The 16862-nt window shown below is 43.2% G+C and overlaps 1 long non-coding RNA gene across 3 annotated transcripts in view; it reads right to left on the bottom strand.

The window, feature by feature from the left end:
• Window positions 1-16862, bottom strand: part of LOC134355672 (uncharacterized) — a 140887-nt gene that overhangs the window by 112796 nt on the left and 11229 nt on the right. For all 3 annotated transcript variants that reach the window (XR_010020153.1, XR_010020154.1, XR_010020155.1), the window contains exon 2: window positions 5652-5803. This is a non-coding gene — a long non-coding RNA (uncharacterized LOC134355672). The remainder of the gene's footprint in view (window positions 1-5651; window positions 5804-16862) is intronic.

A 16862-nucleotide genomic window follows, 5' to 3' on the forward strand; every position in this document is an offset into this window, starting at 1 on the left:
GGCTATGCTCTCTTGTCTTAGACTCCCCCACCATGGGAAAGCACCCTTTCCACATCTATTCTGTCTAGGCCTTTCAACATTCAAATGGTTTCAATGAGCTCCCCCCCATCTTCTAAATTCCAATGAATACAGGCCCAGAGCCATCAAATGTTCCTCGTATGATAAACCTTACATTCCCAGAATCATCCTTCTGAACCTCCTTTAAACCCTCTCCAGTTTCAGCACAGCCTTTCTAAGATAAGGAGCCCAAAACTGTTCACAATACTCAAGGTGAGGCCTCACCAGTGCCTTATAAAGCCTCACCATCGGACACCTGCTCTTATATTCTCAACCTTCTAGCAAGAATGCTAATATTTCATTTGCCTTCCCCACCACCATCTCAACCTGCAAGTTAACGTTGAGGGACTCCCAAGTCCCTTTGCATCTCAGATTTTTGGATTTTCTCCCCAATATATAAAATAGTCAGCGCATTTATTTCTACTACCATAGTGCATGACCATGCATTTTCGAACATTGCATTTCATTTTCCACTTTCTTGCCCATTCTCTTAATCTGTGTAAGTCTTTCTGCAGCCTTCCTGTTTTCTCAACACTACCTGCCACTCTATCAGTTTTTGTATCCTCTGCAAACTTGGCAACAAAGCCATCTATTCCATTATCTAAATCATTGATAAACACATAAAACGAAGCAGTCCCAACTTTGAACCCTGCGGAACACCACTGGTCACTGGCAGCCAACCAGAAAAGGATCCTTTTATTCCCACTCGCTGCCTCGTACCAATCAGTCAATGCAGTAACTATGCTATTAACTTTCCTGTAATACCATGGGCTCTTAACTTGGTAAGCAGCCTCATGTGTGACACCTTTTCAAATGCCTTCTGAAAATCCAAATATATAACATCCACTACATCCCCTTTATCTATCCTACTTGTAATCTCCTCAAAGAATTCCAACAGATTCATCAGGCAAGATTTCCCCTTAAGGAAACTTTGCTGTTATTGTCCTGTCTTCTCCTGTGTCATCAACTACTCCATAACCTCATCCTTAACAATATCTACATGCTTTTATGCATGATTTGCTGCCATATGTTTAGTTCTTTAGATATTTGTGTTAACGGGCAAGGGTATAGCTATACCTAATAACGTGGCCACTGTGGATAGGTTTTAAATGTCTTATAGTAGAAAAAGGAGAATTGCAGAACTCCAGGTCATGACAGCTGAAGGCCACCTGTGACCCAATTCAGAGAAGTTCAAGAGACTAGAATTCGAAGGGCACATTTCTATCAATGGAGTGAATGGCTTGGGAAGCTTACAAAGATTTTGGAAGCAGAAGAGTGTTAAGACCATGCAGGGATTAGAAAACAAGGATGAAGCAACATCTGGTATGTGTTATGGTTTGCAAACGTGGTGTTCTTGAATCAGGAACAGTGAATGTTAAGTGGACTGCTTCCCCTGAAATCATGGTCTGTATAGCAAGGAGACAGTGTTCCCATCAAGCAGAAAGATTACCGGGGAACAAAATGATGCAAGTAAAAATAATTGCGATACACATAATCTCAGAGAAAGCAGTCCAGTTAACATTCACTGTTCCTGATTCAAGTACCCCGCATCTGCAAACTGTAACACCTATCGAACGTACTACAACAAGCCATCTTACCTTTCCTCAAACCCACCACCTCTATCACTTCAGACAAGAAGAACAGGGACAAAAGACCAACTCCAGGTTTCCTTCATAACCACACACAATACTGAATTGGAGATGTATAATTATTGCTCATAATCTAGAAAGTGCTTTCCTAGTGGGAATTCCTTCAACAGACAAGTTGGCAGACCCAATAATATCCTTCGTCACCAGCTTCTCAAGGAAAATATGATATGTGCAAAAAATGGTTATCATAGAATATAGGCATTGCTGGCAAGGCATATGTAATAGCGTAGAAGTGTAGGATTCTATTTTGGAGCAGAAATTGTAACAAGGCGGGTTCTTAGGTTCATTAATGCGCCATGTGCTAACAGGAGGTGTGTGCCCTCGAGCACAGACATTGAATGTGCTGCTTCATCTATAGCTTAATTTTGACAGATTTTGCAAGCAACTGCTGCCGAAAGATGGTGTCATCAGATAGTAGAATTGAAAGCTGTCCTACACATAACACTGACAGAAGATGCAGAACCTCTTCCTTTGCATTCCATCCTGCTGCACTTTACACACTGAGGCGCCTGTCATTAAGTATTTTAATAAACATATAGCCCAGCACAATATAGAACAGATCTGTTGCAAAAGGCACACTGCAAAAATAGAAAACTTATAATAAATGAACAGAGAAGCGTTAACACCAACTCAGTGCATGTTAAATTCATTCCTGATACACAATGCACAATGAGAAATATTTGAATTAAAACTGCTGAATATACAAAAGAAATATCTCTCATCAACAAGAGCTTACATTATGAAAACTATTAGACAGGTGAACATACTCGGCGACTTCCGCTCACCAGCAGTAATGCCGCAGAGCAAGCCGCCATCTTTGGCTGAATGACAAGATAAGCTGCAATGGAGCTGGGGTCCAACTAAATGGTGAAAAGTCAGTGACATCTCCACTGTAGCCATGTAAGGTGTCTTGCAGATGCTACTGCAATGCTTCAAAGCTTTGACTTTACAGCTTGAAGAAGTAGGACAGGAAGAGCTCTCATGTATCAATAGTGGCAATAAAAATACACAGCCACTATGAAGTAAATTAAACGCTGTTAATGACATACTCACAAACTACCTTCAGGCTTACTATGCATACATTGATCTCAAGCATTCTTTTATCACTAGTTGGCACAAAGGCAATTAAACCTATTAAGAACAAATTGAAAAACAAAAGGGCACTTACAACGCACAAATTAATGGATCACCTACCGCACTCTATCTTAACTACTGTATGTCCAAACTTCCTGCATTTGGGAAGGACATATACTCTCACGTCTTTCAATGTAATATCACCTTTTAAGCTCAAATAAGGGCATCTTATCGACAGAGTAGATAATTAAAATCTTTAACTTACAAATTCATTCTGCTGACTCGCTAAAATCACTGGAAGAATTGCATAAACCAAATGAATGTCTGAAGATTTGCTTAAAGGGAAAAGGTAAACCTGAAGTTTCACTTCTCAGAATTTGGACAGGGATATTAAATACATTAAATCACTCGGACAGCACAGTAGCGTAGTGATCAGCACAGCGCTTTACAGTACCAGCAACCCAGGTGCAGTTCCAGCCACTGACTGTAAGGAGTCTCTACATTCTCTCCATGACCACATGGGTTTCCTCCGGGTGCTCTGGTTTCCCCCCACAGTCCAAAGATGTACCAGCTAGTAGGTTAATTGGTCATTGTAAATTGTCCTGTGATTGGGCTAGGGTTAAATCAGGGGTTGCTGGGCGGCCTAGCTCAAAGGGCCGGAAGGGCCTATTCCACACCTATCCTTTCAGCAAAACATCATATGGAGGCTCTTTCAGTTTTTCATGTGACGTTGAAAGTCGGGTGGGTTTTTCAGCCATAGAGGTAAGCACAAAGGAGGAAGGCTGCAAATTAACATGCTCATAAAGTGCAGCACAAAATGAGTGGACAAGAGCAAAGTATTCAGGCCTCCATCAGCTGGGGTCGACCATGGATATCGCCTCCTAGCTGACTAGATATGGACAACGTGGAGAGCAAGTTGTTGCCCATGTGCTACAGCAAGTTCCCCTTCTCCACATATCTGATGGAACAGCAGAGACCAATACAGTTTGGCATCAGCAGCACCGCAGGAGTTGCCAGTCAGTGTAACTCAATGTAAGACTGTTTTAGGGACTCCAGTTCTGGATTTTCCCTCAGGGTTTATTTCCAAACCCTTCTCCATAGTGGCAAGGCAGCAGAGGTTTGAGATCTGAGTTCCCCTTCTCCTGGATGAGCTGCCAACCACGGCTGGCAAGCCCCATCTGCCCGAAGTGACTAGTTTTTAAGGCACCAGTAACCTGCCTTTGCCCCTTCTCCTGTCAGTAGAAATGTTTCTGCCAGGCGTAGTAGGAAGCCACACGTGAAGGCCAGGAGCTGGATTTGCTCGTCAGAAGCTTTTTGAGGTGCATGCCATTGGGAGAATTTAATAGGTTGTGGGAGCTTGTCCCCATTACCACCCCCGGCTATAACAATCTTAGGGCACCAAGTACTGAAAAGGGTTTCATGGCAAGATGATGTTGTAAGAACTGATCTCTGCCAACAGTAAGAAAGAAAAGAAATATAACTTCTGTTCTAGTTGATGTCCATTGAAGTGTTTCTAGCTTTTAATAACAAGTAGAACAGGTAGTCAAAGTCATTCAGGGGGCATAACACCAGATTGGAAGGGATGGCAGCACATGGTAGAGAGGGGATACCACAATTTAGTAATGTACTAGTTAGTGTCCTTGGTCAAATGGTAGACAGGCCCTTTGAGAGACTGCTAGACAGGTATATGGAGGAATTTAAGGTGGGGAGTTATATGGGAGGTAAGGTTTAAGGGTCGGCACAGCATTGTGGGCCGAAGGGCCTGTACTGTGCTGTACTATTCTATGTTCTATGTTCTCTGAAACAGCATGGAACGCAAAGAGCATTCAACAGCAAACTGGAGTGAGGGAAGCACCTGTGAATGTCAGAACAAAATTATTCCACCTTCTTGCATTCCACTTCTCTCTCATCTCATAACCTCAGCTGTTTCATAAGCTGTAAGCAGTGTAAGTATCAGTTCCCCTCCCTACACCCAAGCCCCCACCTCACCAGGAAACCACTTTCAGGTCTTTTTCCTTTCAAAGTCAAAGTAGTATTATCAAAGTAGGTATGTGTCATCATGTACTATCTTGAGATTCATTGTCTTGCAGGCACTTACAAGAAAATACAGCAATACAATAGAATTTATGAAAAACAGTACGTAAACAAAAATTGGCAAGCAACCAAAAGCAGGCGAATTGTGCAATTTAAAAATAAATAATACTGAGAACAGGAACTGTAGAGCCCTTGAAAGTGAGTCTGTAGCTTGTGGAATCAGTTCGGAGTTGAACTGAGTGAAGTTATCCATGCTGGTTCGAGAGCCTGGTGGCTGTAAGGTAGTAACTGTCCCTGAACCTGGTGGTGTGGGACTTCCTGCCTGATGGCGGCAGCAAGAAGAGAGCATGGCTTGAATGTTGGGGGTCCTTGATGATGGAAGCTGCTGACTTGTGGCAGTGCTCCTTGTAACTGTGCTCAGTGGTGGGGAGGATTTTGCCTGTGATAGATTGGGCTACGTCCAACACTTTCTGTAGACTTTTCTGTTCCTGGGCATTCATGCTTCCACACTAGGCCCAGAAATCTAACCTGGCTAGAAGGTGAGGAGTGAAGATTAAGCCACAATATCACTCAGTCTGACATTTCAAACCGCAAGCTCAGATATAAACACTTCTAGTATTCGAGTGGGTAGGTTTGACATTCAAGCAATGAGTCACCTGCATGATTGATCAGCAGTCAGGACAGGGTAGAAGAGTATTTCTCCTACAGAGCAGACAGGTGCAGACTTCAAAGCGGCTACCTATGCAAAAGAGGTGAGGGGTGGGCACAATGAAATGGGAAGCTCTCCCCGCAAGCATGTGTGTAACATTAAGTTGCGTGCTGATGCCCCACACCAACCTGGCACTGTGCTCATTCTTCCCAACGTGGAAAGTGGTGACTAGATCCATTTCAACCTCCCAGATCTTTCGATGGGCAACGTCCCACTTTCAGCATCGCAAGGAGATCCAGGCAGCTTCCAGGCACTGCACCAGCAGCAATGATTGAAGCCACTGTGGAAACAGACAAGGGCATTCGAAAGAGCTGTGAAGTCATTGTTACCCTCCAACAAGCTGTCCTTCAGCAGATTACAAGGATAGCTGAATCACAGCTTGAGGTGGCAGTGGGAAAGGAAGTGGGCAGAGTAATAATGAATCAATGGAAAATGAATATCTTCTCAGTGATAAAACCTCATCATCCATACTACACTGATTCTGAAAAGTCTGCTACCACCCAGTACACATTATTTATGACAACACCAGTAGAAGTGGCACTGTGGTATATTTAACTATTTGTCGTACATACACTTAAAGTTAACTAGTACATCTATAGAATAGCTGTTATCTGTTAATATTGCTGTGTTAATGTCATTTTATGTGCTGTATGTGAAATATGTACTGTGTTCGGCACCTTGGTCCCTGAGGAACATTGCTTCAGTGAGCTGTATACGTGTCTACTGTTGAAAGACAATAAACTTGAACTTGAACTTGCACCAGTGCTTTTCCTGTTGCCTGTCAGTCAGGCAGCTCAGACTGCTGACATTCCCAGCTCAGAACACTACAAAGCTGTTCTCAAAGGTTTACAACCTGCTCCTGGATGCAGAGGTTTTGGGGTTGGGGAGGGTGGATGGAATACTTCCCTAGAGGGGGTTAATCTTTGGAATTCTACACTCTGAAAGACAGCAATTACATTCAAAGTAGAAATGGATAGATTTTGTAGATTTGAGAATCAGGGGATCAATGGAATGAGCAAGAAATAGAATTGAGGTAGAAGACCACCATTATCTTGTTGAATAGAAGAGTAGGCTTAAGGAGTTAACTGGTCTACTCTTATTCCTATTTTTTACACTCAGCAGTTTTTCAACAGCCATTCCAGAACTAATAGGTAGGATCGTTCAGATGCACTAACATACAGAACTGTGCAAAAAGTCTTAGGCACATATAGTGTATGTAGCTAGGAAGCCGAAGAATTTTGCACAGTACAGTATTTGACGATGTGGAATAGAGAGCATGTTTGCAAATGTGGCAGGAGCAAATGATTTTGTGAATTGCAAAGGTGGAGCGCAGCAGGAGGGATGTGGGGCAGGTGGCATAGAAGAAGTGCCAGGGGTGGGGGTGGCGCAGGTGCAGACACACCCAACCCTGAGACACCAGGCAAGGTCATGTGATTCCAAATGATTGGATTATTGCTCATTACAGAATGTCTCACTGATGCTTCCTGCTCCCTTCCCCTTTTCCCAACCATAATTCCCCTCCCCCTGCCTCCTTCCCTCTCTCAGTCCACAAAAGAGACCTATATCAGAATCAAGTTTATCATCACTCACATATATCATGAAATGTGTATTTTTTCCAGCGGCAGTACAGTGCAATACGTAAGATTACTACAAAGTCTTACCACTGCAAAAGTCTTAGGCACCCGAGCTATATATATGTGCCTAAGACTTTTGCACAGTACTGTAAATATACACAGAAAACTGGCTCTAAGGGAATATCAAGATAATTAGCTGATGCTTGTATATTCTTTCTCATGACTGATTATTTAAATATTAGATTAGATTAGATTATGAGGACACGCAGTCCTCGTTTATTGTCATTTAGTAATGCATGCATTAAGAAATGATACAATATTCCTCTGGTGTGATATCACAGAAACACAGGACAGACCAAGACTGAAAAAGTGACAAAAACCACATAATTATAACATATAGTTACAACAGTGCAAGCAATACCGTAATTTGATAGAAGAACAGATAGAAGAAATATGGTTGGGGATGTTAACCCGATGTTGGCTTCCTTGTGAGTACATAGTCAAATAGTGGCTGTGGCTATGATAATGGCTAAGAGCAGAGGAAATTCATGATGGGAACTGTGGTGGAACAGGGAAGTTAACTTCTGGTAAGATGACATCACATTCGAATGCAGCGGCCTCTCAGGGGCCAACCAAAGGCGCACTTATCTTTTTAAAATGTGTTTTGTAGGATCGTAAGACTATACTGGACTCCAAGAACTATGGGTGCAGCAGGAATACCGCATCAGTGACCTGCTCATTGTTCAGAGCAGCCGGCGGACAAGTCAGAGAAGGAGAAGCACGTGGTTGGCTTGGAGAAGGAGAAGCCGGCAGATGGGCTAGGGAAGGAGAAGCTGGAGCTTGGAGAAGGAGAATGAGAAGCCAACGCTCGGCCAGGAGAAGGAGAAGCTGGTGGACGGGTCAGAGAAGGTTCGGAGGAGCTGACCTGGGTGCAGACCACACTGCTGCCAGCTACTCGAAGGAATCGGAAGGCACTGGTGCACGAAAGCAGTGTGCCATGCAACCACAAGTGACTGTCTTGACTGTTCCACTTGCAATCGCAAGACCCTGATGGAAATTGATAATATAAGATGCGGCCGCCCTGTTTCCTTTGTTTGATGGTGAGATAGATAACAAGGCAGCAGTGCAGTCTCGGATGCAGTGAGGATAAGGCCTCAAGCCGCGGCCTCGCCTGTCTCTGCAGACCAGATGAGGAGACGCCGGAAATGGTGTAGCATGGCGGCTATGCTCATTTGGGGTCTGACTTCCACTGCCAATGCTGCCCTCGAGTGCTCAACCAGTGGAACGACAGGCTGGATTGCCGGGAGTTTACCATCAATTTGCATGTCGTTCAGGATCTTGGACTATTCATGTGTTATCTTGTGGAATGATATGTGTTTTTAATTTTTTTCTCTTGCTGTTTTGAATGAATCTTATGCACCTTGGCCCCAGAGGAACACTGTCTCGTTCAACTGTATCTGTGTATGGTTTGAATGATAATTAAACTTGATAGGATTTTGGGAAAAAAAAGACAGTTGTCTCTGAAAGCACAGTTCAATCTGTTGTTCCCCTTGTGTGATCTCCTCTTTCCTCTTCTCATCTCTTTCTCCTGCTTCAGAACCACTGTGAAGATCTGAATCTACATGAATGCAGCATAGAACAGGCTAAGGGTCCTGTAGCCCATTTTTTAATGCAGTGGGTTGGCAGTATTACAATAGTTTACTGTATCACCTTCTACATGCATGCCATCTCCCAGTGGCATCCTATGGTCTGATGTGGTGATACCATCTAATCACAAACCAAATGTACACTCAGGGCATGGAAACTGCAACAGATGCATTACATCCCAGTTATCAGATATTGTTTTCCCTAAGTAATATGAGTGCAGATAATGGGACCCTGACTCTTCAGGAAAGTGGTGTAACACCCTGGGAAAGGTTTCACTGCTAACGTAATGGTCTCTCTGTAGAGAGCAGGGTTTGGTTTATGGTTAGAGATAACAGGTGTTTTGGAATGTGAACTGGGTCTTTTGTTCAGCGGGCGATGAAGAGGGAAGATGCTGGAGAGAACCGGTCATAGGATTCAGCCCAGTGGGGGACCGTGATTCAATGGAGCAAAGTTCTGCAGTCAACTTAGGATCAGTGAATATTACTTTTGAAAGAGCTGGGTTCCAACTTGTGAACATTTGACTGTTTAATTATAATGGGCCCTTTTTGGTTTTTTTCATTTACTAACCCTTTAGTTAGGCATCTGTTAGTCTCGTGAGACCATGGATTTGTGCCTTGGAAGGTTTCCAGGGTGCAGGCCTGGGCAAGGTTGTATGGAAGACCGGCGGTTGCCCTGCAAGTCTCCCCTCTCCACAGCACCGATGTTGTCCAAGGAAAGGGCATTAGGACCCATACAGCTTGGCACTAGCGTTATCACAGAGCAATGTGTGGTTAAGTGCCTTGCTCAAGGACACGCTGCCTCAGCCAAGGCTCGAACTAGCGACCTTCAGATGACTAGAGTAATGCCTTAACGACTTGGCCATGCCCCAACACAACCCTTTAGTTAGATTCATAAATATAATTCCGTTAATCACATGCAGTGAGCTGTCTGTTATTTCTTCGCATGAGTTGTAACAGGGTAGCAAATTACACAGCATCCACACAAACTGAGGTTTGGGGTGGGAGACCATTTCAATCTCACGGGTTTGGCGGGACTGGAGTATTCCCTAGACTTACGCAGCCAAGGAAATCAGTGGGGCTTCAGTGGTAATTCTCGCCAACTTATGTCTTTGTTTGTATGCCACTTCCTACTGAGGGTGAGTAATAATTTTCACTCTGTGACCTTCCTAATGCTTAATATTGCAACCACCTCAATTCACACACTGGATAGAGCCAGCTATATAAACACTGATAGGCATTGTAACCTTATCGGTCACTGGCAATATGGTTCTGACCCTAACTCTTGGTTTGTGGGAGTTGACAAGTTTTTTGGAGAGATTAGGATGCGCTTACCGAGCCAGCATCTGTTATCACATTGCTAAGTATAGTGTTGCACTTTGGCGATAATCGTGCCTTAAAGACTAGGTGGGATAGGGCTTCAACCTTTCTCTAAGTGTCCTTCTCACACTCTCTCTCTCATGTAACAATCAAAAAGGAATGATAACCAGAGTAGCAAGTCTGCGAGCAAAAGGGATTTGATGTGAAGACCCTTGTACGGCTCTCTATAAGACCATCAGGCATAGGAGCAGAATTAGGCAATTTGACCCATCAAGTCTGCTCCCCCATTCTATTAAGGTGGACTTGTAATCCCTCTCAACCCTCTACATTCTCCCCCTAACCTTTGACGCCCATTACTAATCAAGAACCTATAAAATTCTGCTTTAAATAACCCACAGACTTGGCTTCCATAGCGGTTTCTGGCAATGAATTCTACAGATTCACCACTCCCGGCCAAAGATATTCTCCCGCATCTCTGTAGTAAAGGAACACCTTTGTATTCCGAGGCTGTGCCCTCTGGTCCTAGACCTCATGTCCCACTATAGGAAACATCCTCTCCAAGTCCACTCTCTATAGGCCTTCAATATTCGATAGGTTTCACTGAGATTAGCCACCCCGCCTTTGTTCTAAATGGTCAGATGGCCTAAAACATCAAAAGGTGTCTTAGTAGAATTCACATTCCATAAATCAATCAGCTAAATGTCTGCCAGCAACTTATAACTTACCGTGGGCAACACAGTAGTGTAATGGTTAGCTGAATGCTTTACAGTACTGGAGACGTGGGTTCCATTCCCACCGCTGTCCCTAAGGAATCTGTACGTTCTCCCCGTGACCGTGTGGGTTTTCTCTACGTTCTACGGACATACCAGTTGGTGGCTAATTGGTCATTGTAAATTGTCCCATGATTAAGCTAAGATTAAATCAGGGGGTTACTGGGTGGCACTGGCTTGAAAGGCCAGAGGGCCCATCCACGCTGTATCTCAATAAAAAATAAATAAACTTATTTAAATAGTTTTGGTGTTAAACCCTGGATTCTGCACAAAGCACAATGCATTAGCTGCATCGCTGAGTTCTCAATTGAACAGTGCTGGCTCCACATCTGAGCTGGATACTGATAAATGCCACAATCTGCCGACTCCACATACTTCCAATATTTGAAAGCACTGCAAATGGTGGCTAGCATGGTTCGTGTAACAAATGTGTGCATGTGTTTCCTGTTCTGTGATTTGTCTAAAGGACAGAGGTGTTAATTTCACACTCGCATTCTTCTCAAATTCCCATCCAAGGCTATTCTTTCCTCAAGATTCAAGGGAAAGCTGGTCAAAAGACAGCAGCTTTTTTTAATCACGCACATTCATCTGAGACACTTGACTTGACTTGACATATTGAGATAGTTTGCTCATCGTCTCTCACATAAGTCATGAAGCTAATACAAAGTAGGGGAACAATGTGACGTAAAGAATCAAAGAAAATCTTACCAGACTTCAACTCCCACAAGTGCAAGCCTTTTCTCTGAGCCACCCGACACTACAGCAGTGGATATGACTCTACAGAACCACTGTTGGACGAAGCCTTTGATGGGGAGATTGTTCTGTATGGCACCACAATCCCAGTTAAGAGACATGTTTCATATGAAGTGATTTTTGCCTTGATCATCCATATTTTCCTCTTTGCCAATGAGAATTCAGGGAACCAACCTTACAGCAGGTGAAAGACCACAACGAAGCTAGAACTAATTTGTATTTTATTTTTATTTTATTCATTTAGAGATAAAACTCTTCAGCCCCTTGGAGCTGCACCTCCCACCGATTTACCCCATGCCTAATCATGGGACAATTTACAATGACCAATTAACCTACAAAACAGTACATCTTTGGATTGTGGGAGGAAACCAAAGCACCTGGAGAAACTCACATGCTCATGGGAAGGAACGTACAAACTAACTTGTAGAGGACACCGGAATTGAACTCTGAACTCCGACGCCCTGTCTCGTAATACTGTCATGCTATCCGCTGTACTACCATGGCTGTATCATTACAAGAAATATATCAGGAGCAGATAACACAGCACCGCAAATTACAATTATAACAGATTAATTTCAAATAATAAATAATTGAAATTCTAGGATGGTATGGTGGTGAGTATTGGAGGCTCGAGTTGAGGTGTTTGACGTTGCGGTGTTCACCGAGCTGGGCACTTGGCTTGCAGTCGTTTCATCACCAGTCAAGGTGACATCCTCAGTATGAGTTGTTAGCGGTCCTCCCTGGGAGTGTTCACATTTACATAGGCCTCTGTTCTCTTGCCTCGGTCCTGATCAGCTACCCCTTCAGTTAACTTTGAATTCTATTGGGTCATGTTTCTTTGGCCCTTACAGATCAATTGGAATCTATTTCGATATGTTTACGGAGTTATCAGAAGAGAACCACACTTCTAAAAATTCTCATGCCTGTTTCATGTTTACCTATGTAAGAACCTCCGCAGTGTCCCAGTTAAGGTGGAGTACTTCTCAGTCTTCCTGTACTAAGATTAGTGACAGTGGATCATGTCTCCATACCGCCAGTTTGTATTTCTGTAAATACGTTGACAGTTTATTTCCTGTATGGTCAACACAGTTCTTGTTGCAGTCTCCACAGTTGATTCTGTACACTACATTGCTTTTGTCCGTTGACCTTGGTTCTTGAGGTAAACTTCCTTAAAGTTAACTCCGTAAACAAAATATCAAAATAGACACCATCTATGGACCCCTAACAGCCAAAGAAATATGAACCAATAGGATTCAAAGGTCAACTGAAGAGGTAGCCAATCAGGACTGAGGGAAGCATATGGGAGGCCAATATAAATACGAGCACTCCCAGACAGAAACTGCACACTGAGGATGGCAAGTCAGAACCCATGGCTTACTGCAGAGGTCCCTGCACAGTTGAGGGATCGTGATGCTGTGTTTAGATCGGGGAATGTGACAGCTCTCAGGGAGGCAAGAACTGTGCTTTCCTGCTCCATCAGGAAGGTGAAATGGGAGCATTCTCAGAGAATTTACAGCCACTTCTGCAGTACCAGAGACATGAGGCGTGTATGACAGGGAATTCAGAGGTCTACAGACTACAGGTCTACCCTGTGGGTCAGTGACCAGGATGCCTCACTCCCCAACAGGCTGAATATCTTTTATGCCTGATTTGATGCACAGTACAAAATGCTGGCAAGGAAGGCAAACCTCCACCCTACCCCCCCCCCCCGCCCCCAGGGGAGCAGACACTCCATCTGGCTGAAGCTGAGGTGAGAAAGACCCTGGCCAGAGTGAACCCTCACAAAGCTCTAGAGCTCGATAATATAACAACAGGAATTCTGCAGATGCTGGAAATTCAAGCAACACACATCAAAGTTGCTGGTGAACGCAGCAGGCCAGGCAGCATCTCTAGGAAGAGGTACAGTCGACGTTTCAGGCCCACAACCCAGGGCTGTGTGCTCAGACACCGCTGTTCACACTGCTGACGCATGACGGTGTCGCAGGATCCAGCTCAAAGCATGTCATCAAGTTTGCAGATGACACAACCGTGGCTGGCCTTATCGAGAACGATGACGAGATAGTGTATAGAGAGGAAGTGGAGCAACTGGTGGATTGGTGTGAGAAGAACAACCGAAGCCTGAATATGGAGAAGACAAAGGAAATCATTATAAATTTCAGGAAGATGCAGATGAACCTCTGTACCCTTTCTATGGTTTCCACATACTTCTTGTAGTGAGGCGACCAGAACTGAGCACAGTACTCCAAGTGGGGTCTGACCAGGGTCCTACAGAGCTGCAATATTACCTCTTGGCTCTTAAACTTAATCTGACAATTGATGGTCTTGTATGCCTTCTTAGCCACAGAATCAACCTGCATAGCAACTTTGAGTGTCGTATGGACTCAGACCCCAAGATCCCTCTGATCCTCCACACTGCCAAGAGTCTTACCATTAATACTATATATTCTGCCATCACATTTGACCTACCAAAATGAACCACCTCACCCTTACCTGGGGTGAACTCCATCTGCCATTTCTCAGTCCAGTTTTGCATCCTATCAATGTCCCGCTATAAACTCTGACAGCCCTCCACACTATCCACAACACCCCCAACTTTTGTGCCATCAGCAAAATTACTAACACATCCCTCCACTTCCTCATCCAGGTCGTTTATAAAATTACGAAGAGTAGGGGTCCCAGAACAGATCCCTGAGGCACACCACTGGTCACCGACCTCCATGCAGAATATGACCCATCTACAACCACTCTTTGCCTTCTGTGGGCAAGCCAGTTCTGGATCCACAAAGCAATGTCCCCTTGAATCCCACGCCTCCTTATTTTCTCAATAAGCCTTGCATGGGGTACCTTATCAAATGCCTTGCTGAAATCCATATAGTTGTATACTGCATCTACTGCTCTACCTTCATCAATGTGTATATCTAGGTTTTTCATACTTCTATACAGCTTAGTTGGAAAACTAAACAGTTGATCGACTGACCTAAGATCAAGCTCTATATTTACCAGACTTCCATCTCTGAACCTCCAGAAAATGATGTTGAAGGGTGAGGAGCAGTCATGTTAGTTCAAACATTCACCTTTTTCAACTTGCAAATCAAGTTACAAAATTAAAGAAAAACTACCTAAGCTGCCAGAGTTTATAATTTTCAGATGCACAGAGCTTAACTTCCAATATAAGAAGATTTCATATGGTGTGAATTAAATGGGGATTTGGCAAAAAGAAAAAATACCCATCTCATTTCACAGGCTGGAATACCTGTTCTATGCCAGGGGCACGGATCCTGACAGCTGCAAAATGTACCAAAGGATTTATTTGGTGCCAAAGCAATCTTTTTATATCTCTTATTTCCACTGAGGTAGAGCCTGGGACTCAAAACTGCAGCCTGGATGGAATGACTGGGGACTCATTAACAGCTAGCCAATATACCATAACTTCAGGTATGTTGGGGCAGGGACCTGACCATTTATGGCTGGGATGTTAAGCACAATATAATGGATGTAGAGTAAAGCTCTCTGTGGTTCAGAGAAAAAGACACGTGACTGCTCCAAGCCTTAATCTTTATTTTTCTTCCATGTCCCATTAGAAACCATCTGTGGTATCAGCAAGCAAATTTAATGGAAAACTTGGATCAATTTTGTGCTGTAGGTCTACAAATTCTTAGAATTAAATTTCTCTCATTTTGTAGAGTAGTTCTACAATGTTTTGTCAGCCAGGGCTCGGTGGCAGAAATCTGAGACAGAAATTGAATAACAAGTCCCAGTTCAGACTGTTGAGCCATTAATCCAGAACATGTGAGAGTAATTCTCAGGGTTGTATGCATTGCTGCCTTTCAGAGTAATTGAAGTGTTGGGATGAGTTTCTGTACCTTCCTGGTATTATAAGCAATGTGGGAGTGTTGAATTTAAATATTTAAATGACTCATTTTAGCCAGTGGAAAATAATACAGGAAAAGATTCAGACTGATGTGTGTCAGCTCCAAGCGTTTGTTCTGTATTCTATTTCCGATATTTCTTTTGTCAGTTGTGGGTGTAAGAGTTGAGATGAACGGCCAGGTAATTTGATGCTGTAGGTTGATTGTAGAATTTAATGAAGGCACTCTTGTAATCTTTCTTTTAAAAACCTATACTGATTTCAAAGAGCAACTGCAATAAGTACAATTTATTTGAGAACATATAGAAGTCCTGTATTTGGTTTAATATAAACAGTTCAGTCTGTATTTAATATTTATTTTATGAATCAGTATGATTTCTCTTCAGTTATAGAAATATATAATTTAACTCGCAAAAGGTTGTTCAAGTTATTATGTCCATGCTTGCCATCTGAACTTCCAAGAGGACCTCAACCTTGTCATGGTTTGGAGGCTTGCATGCCTCAAAGACCTGGGAGCCATATTGGCTAGAGACAGGGCCTTGTGCTTTAGCTCTTAGCAGGGTCACCCACGTCAAACAGTCAAAGGGTAGAGAGCAGACTAAGAGTGGTCCACCAGTGCTCCAGCTTCAGGGGTTCAGCTCAGGGCTAACAACCATGATTGGTCAAAAAAAATTGTTACAGTAATAGCAAAAAAGGAATCCTTCTTTATCTTTGTGGACAGACAGAGATGGGGGACCTTCATTGCTGCCCTAAACACCAGCAGCATGACGGGCTGTAAGTAAGTAAGTTACTCTCTGAAATAATTCACAAACAAGGGAAAATTTGCAGAAGCTGCAAATCTGAGCAACACACACAAAATGCTGAAGGAACTTAGCAGGCCAGGCAGCATCTATGGAAAAAAGTACAGTCGACTTTTCGGGCCGAAACCCTTGAGTCCTGCCAAAAGGTTTCGGCCCGAAACATGAATCGTACTTTTTTCCATAGATGCTGCCTGGCCTGCTGAATCCCTCCAGCATTTTGTGTATGTTGCACTGAAATAGTTATTCATTTGTTCATTCCCTTAGACTTCACTTTACTTTTAATCAAATAATTATCTAAAAGATCCGTGGGAGGGTATTCATTAATGTAACAAGATGCAATAACAAAAAAAGTTTCAACCAAACTTTTCATTCTTTTTTAGTAAAGAGCTTAAAATTAGGTCCTCTTTTTACTGACTGGTCAAATGGCAGGAAGGCTTTTCCTGGGTTTTCTCTCTATTAACCCACCTCATTTTGGATACAGGTTGGGAAAAGCGGTAAATAAAATAAAATTAAATTAATTGTTTAACCTTTATGAAAGGAAAGGGGCTTTCCCTGTTATTTTTCAATCTTACAATTCTTGCAAATGATTACACGTAATAAAGCTTTCCATC

Source organism: Mobula hypostoma, chromosome 13 (genome assembly GCF_963921235.1).
Source record: "Mobula hypostoma chromosome 13, sMobHyp1.1, whole genome shotgun sequence".
Taxonomy (NCBI): domain Eukaryota; kingdom Metazoa; phylum Chordata; class Chondrichthyes; order Myliobatiformes; family Myliobatidae; genus Mobula; species Mobula hypostoma.